General features: G+C 36.3%; 1 non-coding gene across 1 annotated transcript; it reads right to left on the minus strand.

Annotated features, from left to right (window-relative positions):
• Window positions 1-644: 644 nt before the first annotated feature.
• On the minus strand, window positions 645-751 carry LOC145065132 (small nucleolar RNA R71). Its single transcript, XR_013688282.1, has one exon. It is a non-coding gene; the product is annotated as a small nucleolar RNA R71 (small nucleolar RNA).
• Between the last annotated feature and the right edge of the window lie 6845 nt (window positions 752-7596).

Here is a 7596-nt window from a genome sequence, read left to right on the forward strand (position 1 = left end):
ACACCTTTGATACCACCGCTTGAAGATCCAAAGTCAACCCTTCGAAAATATACAGACAAGAATGTAGGAGAAACAAACACACCAAAGAAATCATCATTCAAAGATCTTAAATCGGTTTTTGGTAAGAAGAAAAGCGAGTAGGAGAATAGAGAAGCCCTCTGAAGGAGAAGTGCACTTTAGAAGGCCCTAAGAACAATCCAAAGGAGGTTAGTTATGAAACAGACGAAAGTAATGAACCCAAAAGCAAGCAAGAAGACAAGATGATAGACATTGTTGACATGACAATGGAAGCCTACAAGAAAAGAATAAAAGAGGACATTGGTCCTGAACTTGTGCAACCCACAATTCCTGCTACCGCTACCTTCGAGCTTAAGGGACATATCCTTACCGCACTAAAGGATATCCCATTTTCCAAAAAAGACCATGAATATGCCTACAAGCACCTCGACGAAGTTAATGACATAGGTGACTATTTTAACATTCAAAATGTTCCTTGAGAGACTGTCTTGTTACGAATGCTTTCAGTTACTTTTAAGGTAGTAGCTAAAGACTGGTTGAAGTCACTTGCACCAGGGACAATCACCACTTGGTCATAGATACGTGAAGAATTCCTCCAACAAGTTTTCCCGCCATCTAAAATTTCTAAACTCAGGAAGCCCATATAAAACTTTGAGCAACATGTGGGGGAGTCCTTATACGAAGCTTGGGAGAGATACAAAGGATATATCATAAATTGTCCCCAAAATGATTTAAACGAGTAAAAAAAGTTTTGATCTTCTACGATGGGGTGAATGTCATGACGAGGCAACTCCTTGATTCACGAGGACCTTTAACTAAGAAAAATCTGGGTGAAATTGAGGAGTTAATTGAAGAATCTTCTAAGCATTCGTGTGAGTATCACAATCCTCGAAATGATGGAGCAAAAGAGGAGTGGCACTTCGGAAGACATGGAAGCTGTTTTGGCTATGCTAAATAATATGGACCGAAGACCGACAAAGATGGATCAATCCATACATGCTATATGTGTGGGTTGTGAAAAATGCAATGGTCCACATTTGACAAAAGATTGCCATCTTGATGATAAATGGAATAGGAAGGCTCAAGTCTTCTATTCAAGTAGAGACCGATATAATGAAGACTGGAGGAAGCCGAAGAAAAAATGGTTGCTATAAGATGAATACAAAAATAAAAAAGACCGGAAATTTTGACAAACGGACCGAGGCTTTTACCAAAAGGAGAAACCACAACCTGAAAAGAAAGTTGATTTTGATTCCATGCTTACTTGATTCATGGAGGCTTCGGAAAAACGTCATGATGAAACTGGTGCGGCAATAAGAGACCAACAAGTTCTAACGAGAGATCACCAAGCTTTACTTAGAAATCATCAAGCATCAATCCAAAACATTGAAGCTCAAATTGGTCAATTATACATTGGTTAATGCACGATTATCTCCACAAATTCCCGATAAAAGCCACAACCGCATGTCATGGCCATCGACATTGAAGAAGATACTATTTATGAGTTCCTAGGAGCCCTAGAAGAAGAGCCAAATCAGCCCGAACCATAGAAAAAGATGTCAAAAGTTGAAGATCAAATTTTTGTTGAATCCTCGACACCACGACGTAGAGATTCAATCTCTACGACGTGGGCACAGACTGAAAATAAAAATAATTTTTGCACTCAATCTTTTTGTTCTACGCTATCGTTTCCTTCTCGAGCAGGTGTCCATCCACTGGAGCAAGTACATATGAAATTAATGAAGCAAGTTAAGGGTATTCCTATTAACACTCATTTTGTTGAATCCATGGCACAAGTGCCCGAATATGCAAAGTTTCTTCAAGACTTACTCGACACTTGCCAACAACTAGAGAAGACTTCCAAAGTTGTCCTTAGTGAGTAAAGTTCCATGGTAATTATGGGAGAAATACCAAAGAATATGGGACATCGTGGACGCTTTACACTTCCATGTGAGTTTGGAAATAACATGAAAACATACGCTTTAGCCGATTCTGGAGCAAGCATAAATTTAATGCCTTATTCGTTCTATCAAGAGCTCAATCTTCCATATTGGACGGCTACTCAAATGACAATTCATATGGTCAACCATTCAGTGACTCATCCTCGAGGCATAGTTGAGGACATTTTCGTAAAAATTGGAAATTTTATTTTTCCAATTGACTTTGTAGTACTTGACATGAAGGAAGATAAAAATGTCCCAATTATTCTTGGGCCTCCTTTGCTCAATACCGCACGAGCCTTGGTAGAGATTCGCGAGTCAAAAATCACATTGCGAGTAGGAGATGAAGAAATGACTTTTGGAATGGAAGACAGATTCAAGAATGACTATGCTTAAAATGAAGTATTTAATATAGATGAAGAAAACAAGCTTGAAGAGTTGGAGAAGTTAATGGAAAAAAGATTCATGCAATTAATGAAGTAAAGTGTACAAAGCCTAGAGCATCAATTCCAAGGTTTTTTGAAGTCTTTGCTTACAAACCTCCAAGTTCGTTAGTTAGTAAGGACAGTAAAGAAAGTTTGGTATCAATTGCTGAAAAAGATGAGGTTACCCAAGTCTTGAAACCACCAACTTTTGACACAGAGAATGTTGGAGATATGGAGCAACAAGGCGAAAAAAGAGAAGGAACTAAACTTATTGTGAATAAGGGAGTTAAACGAAAGCTTAAAGAAGCTGATTCAAAATTGAAGAAGGAAATAAGGCTTAATTAAGGAGAGTGTAAGCATACAAGAAAAGATGGAGGGAACAGAAGATACAATTGGTGATTGAAACTCCGAACGATTAAACGTGAGGCTGCACGGAGTCCGGCTCATGACTCCTATAAAAAGAAGCACTTCTTGGGAGGCAACCCAAGCTCGGTTGGCGTTTTTCTTTTCGTTTTTAAATATTTTTTATTTTTGCATTTCTAGTTGAGTTTTAGGATTATTAATTATCATAGTCATCTTATTTTTTTTTTAGAAAAAAGTATAATTCAAGTGTGGGGTTGAAATTTTTAGAATGGTGAAATTTTAGAGAAAAGAAAAAAAATGAAATTTTGTCAAAAGAAAAAAAATCCTCGACATCACGACGTGGGATTAGCCCCCACGTCGTGGTCAAGAAATTTTTCCCGATAGTTGTTCAAACGTTTTAAAACTCACGACGTGAAGTTTCACCTTCACGACGTGGATTAAGTATTCACCAGAGGGTGGGGACCAGTTAAACTTGGATGACTTCACTTTTCCCTATCACTTTCAAACTCCCATTCTCGCACACACGTAGTAGCAGCCCCACACTTCGATTTTGCATCAGATTTCTTCAACTTTTTCTTGATTCCGTGCTTAATCTCCTATTTTGGAAAGATCTCCATTCTTTAGTTGGATTAATTTCTTTTAATTTTAGGCATTTTGACTTAGGGTTTGCTCATTAAGCTTCAATGTCAAAATTGAGTCGATTAGTCAGTAATTTTCGGTTGCATGTGTGTTAAGAAGTCATAGAATAGCAGATTACACAAACGCAAAACATAAATTTCAGTTCGTTTTGACCTAGGAATGACCGACTGAAATTCACACGAATCGACTTCATGACGTGGTCTTCGTGACCACGACGTGAAAACTAGGCACTCAATTTTCATTTTTCTATTAATGAATTAATTGTTTGGTGGTTTTTTTGGTTTTTCTTTCTATTCATTTTTCAAGTACTATGGGGCATAGGCGTGCGATTCCGGAGGAGCATGAACACATCGATTTACCAAGTATCCATCCACTTTATTAATTTCTGCAAAATATTTCACTAACAATGCTCAATAATTATGCGAACAGGTTAGGATGGTTGTACAATTGATAATTTAAATTGGTACCATTGGTAGATTGGGCATGGTTACATGCGGAAGGCTTTACATTTCCATGTAACGGGTGGCGGAATTTGTTTTCAATCCAAGAGCCTGTTTATCGTGAATTGTCCATTGAGTTCTTTTCCAAGGTCAATTTGGAAGAACAGACTACCCACCCAACATACAACTAGACCCTTGAATTCTGATTAGGTGGTGTTTATCGTGCATGTAGCCTTCGTGAATCTTGGAGTATGACTCTAAGAACTGTTTTGGAACGAAGTATGACTCATCTTCTCGATCTTAACCAATCCAACAATTCATGACCTCTCTTCTTAGCCATAACAATGCACTAAGACGTCCTTAGAGTATGAATTTGTGATATGGTTTCATAATCATTATGATGATCATGAAATACGATACTAAAGTACTCTCCCATCCTTTCAGATTTGAGAAACTTTTATCTTTCTGCCTAATTTGATTCTTCTCATTTGTTTTGTCATACATTGTAACCTTTCCAATGTTACAGAATCATACTTAACCTCATAAGTATAATCATATTTACTAATCTTTAGTAAATCATGACAAATCAATCTTTGTGGTGGACCTTGACCAGCGCACACCCAGTGTACCTAATTCCTTAGTCCTTCAATTGACTCACATATACATGTGATCAAAGAATTAGTCTTAATTTTCAAAGATGAAAATTCTCATTCATCATACAATACAACTTGTATGATTCCAAGTTTCTATCCAATTGAAACTTGGGTGATGAAAAACTTTCTTCATTTGGTAAATTCAGACACTACCACAAATGAAAGAATTAAATCCACTTTCCAATATTGCTATTACTGGAAACATATAAGCAACAATTTTCCACAGATGCCATTGTAAGGATATTTTTTTTAAATAAATAAAATTAAAACCCTTTTTTTTCTTTTATTTTAAAGCTTTGCGGAAAAACTTATCCTTACAATCCACATGAAAACCTTGTTGTTATCTATTCATAAGCAATATATTATAACTCTCAAGCAACAGCTCAAAATTTTGATTGCCGAACCATGCGATCGAAACCCACCTTCGCAATCAAAATCAACATATACTTATTTAAAGCTTCCTATCTTTTCTTTGATTCTTAAAAACATCAGCATGTGACCCATTCACATTATGTAATAAGAATCTCCAAATAGGAACTTAATAGAGTTAGACAGTGGACTTTACCCGAAGTAGAGTCAAACCTCTTGACTTGATCAACCTTATGACCTTTCAGGTGAATAGGGCAGCTTCGCAACCAACTAGGACCCTTTGGTAATGGCACATGAGACTATCTTAGACTTAGCCTTTCTCTTTACCATTTGGTCAACCGAGTTGACTATGGCCGATCCCTTTCCATTGGGAAGAGAAATGCTTTTCTAGATATCCAATGCTACCATTTTCAATGTCCATTTAAGACTTGGGAAGTTGTTCTTTTAATCAAATTTGCTTTACTGGTGTTCCAAATCATTGTTGGTTCCACAACACCAAGCAAATAGATAAGATCATTAAGGGTCATGTCATAGTCCGTCTCATAGTAGTCCCAAAGAGACTCACTGTGTTACTAAGAAAGTGATTCAACATCCAACTTTCACGGGACTTTGACACCCAACTCTCCCGGCTTGTCAATATGTGACTTTATCTCCAAGATGTGAGCACACATAGACTATGCTTGCCAATAGGTATTGAGTGACTTTAAACTTTTCAAGAACTTGTGGGTGAGGGAGAATAATTGGAGGAGGTGGAGGAAGTGAAGCATGATGTGGAGGGACACCATCTTCAAGAGATTTGGGAAGATCATAGTTGTCTGAACCAGACATCTATAATGGGAGAAAATCAAGTTAGTTAATTCAAAGTCCTTAATATAACACCCAATATGAAATATTAAGGCTAGGACCCAACACAATATTTTATAATTTGGAAGAGGGATGCCGTAATCCAAGCTATAAAATATTTGAAGATAGGCGAATGACGATTCACCAATTTCCACCATGAAAAACGAAATAATTTATTAGGTTTTAATTGGATTTGAAATTCCTAGATCTTTTGAGATTCATTGAACTTTTCAATGGCATGTTTCAATCTCGAGTGTGCCCTCTCAAATTTTGTGACTGGGATGCCGAGGATCACAAAACAAGGTGTGAATAACCATACCAATTCACTTGGTACCCTTAATATTATCACCTAATCAATGTGCCGGTTAACCACACACGCTCCATTGATCTATGACAAACATTAAGTCACCCTTCGTGATCCTTACTAGTCCAAGTTAGTGTGCCGGTTAACCACACACGCTCCACCAACGACTTGGTAAGGTATAAAGTGTGAATTCCATGGGCTAGCACCAAATTCACATTTTTCCTAAAGTAACTAAGATTGAGAATTAAATAAAAAAATAATAATCATTATACTTTTAATGAGAATTTAAAGTCATTGTCCTACCCGTTCGGCTAACGACCCTCCACCAGTCAAGCAAGCGGTGGGTGAGAGTGGACACCCATTAAGTCCCCATTTTATAGGCAACAACCTTATACCCACCTTATAGACCGGCTTCGTGAATGAGGCCTACTAACGGTAAAACGACTTGTTCTTATACATATATATAATAATTAACCATTAATCTTATAATAGTATAAGGGTAGAATTTTAACTTTTAAAACTCTAGGATGTGGAATTAAAGTTTATTAAAGTGTGTGAAACTTTACAAATTCCAAAACTTGAGGGCAAGTTTTGAAACTATTCAAAACTAATTAATTCCATGTTTTATGTGTTTAAAGTAGTTTTAATCCAAAAACTCTTCAAGTTCCATAACTTGAGGACAAGTTATGGAAGACTTTAAACTAATAAAAGAATTACTTTTCTTTATTTTATAACTTATGGAATTAATTAAGGTTACACTTTATTTATATATTTATTAATGAAGTGACTCTTGAACCTCCATAACTTAAGGACAAGACTCTTCATCTTTTGTAACCATCCAACACTTTTCATTTCATAACTTATGAATTAAAGGTTCATAAAAATGAAGACTCTTCATTTTCATGTAACTTATGTGTTTTTAGTGTGTGTTAAATAAAAGTGACCTTTGGATATCCATAACTTGAGGACAAATTATGGACTCCATTAAAACACATAAATGATCAAGAATTAATTCTAAACAATTCAGCAAATAATTCCTATCATCTTCTAAATTCATAAGAACATGAACATGATCATCAAAATTTCAAGAATTATATGAACACATAAAATCATGGAATTTTGATTATAACTTTGAAATTGGTCCACCATCATCATTACCACATCAAAAACAGGTTTTATGAGTCCAAAACAGTTTAAGGTAATGATTCTAGACCAATTCCAGCACCAAAACTCGAAGATATGCTGTCTGGGGGTCCAACTCGTCGAGTGCATGAACCAACTCGCCGAGTTGTATGAGTTTTGCCTTGGACTCGGCGAGTCAGCTGTGCAAACAGCATAAAATCTTTGATTTTCAGCGATTCGCATCAAGTATTCAAACAAGCAAGCCTAGGCTCTGATACCACTGTTGGGTTTTGAGGAATCTAACACTTCCTAAGTGTGCATGCAACCCTAATAAACCTTGGATCTATGTTTGTCTAAATACATGCAAAATAATAATTTTCCAAGGTTCATAACCTATCTAACATGGCATGGGGTACTTTTAAACATAAAAGAATTAGATGAGATTACATACCTTTTGATGATGAGTTCAATTCCTAAGGA

Source organism: Lactuca serriola, chromosome 7, assembly GCF_051521515.1.
Source record: "Lactuca serriola cultivar US96UC23 chromosome 7, Lser_US96UC23_V15, whole genome shotgun sequence".
NCBI classification, from domain to species: Eukaryota; Viridiplantae; Streptophyta; class Magnoliopsida; order Asterales; family Asteraceae; genus Lactuca; species Lactuca serriola.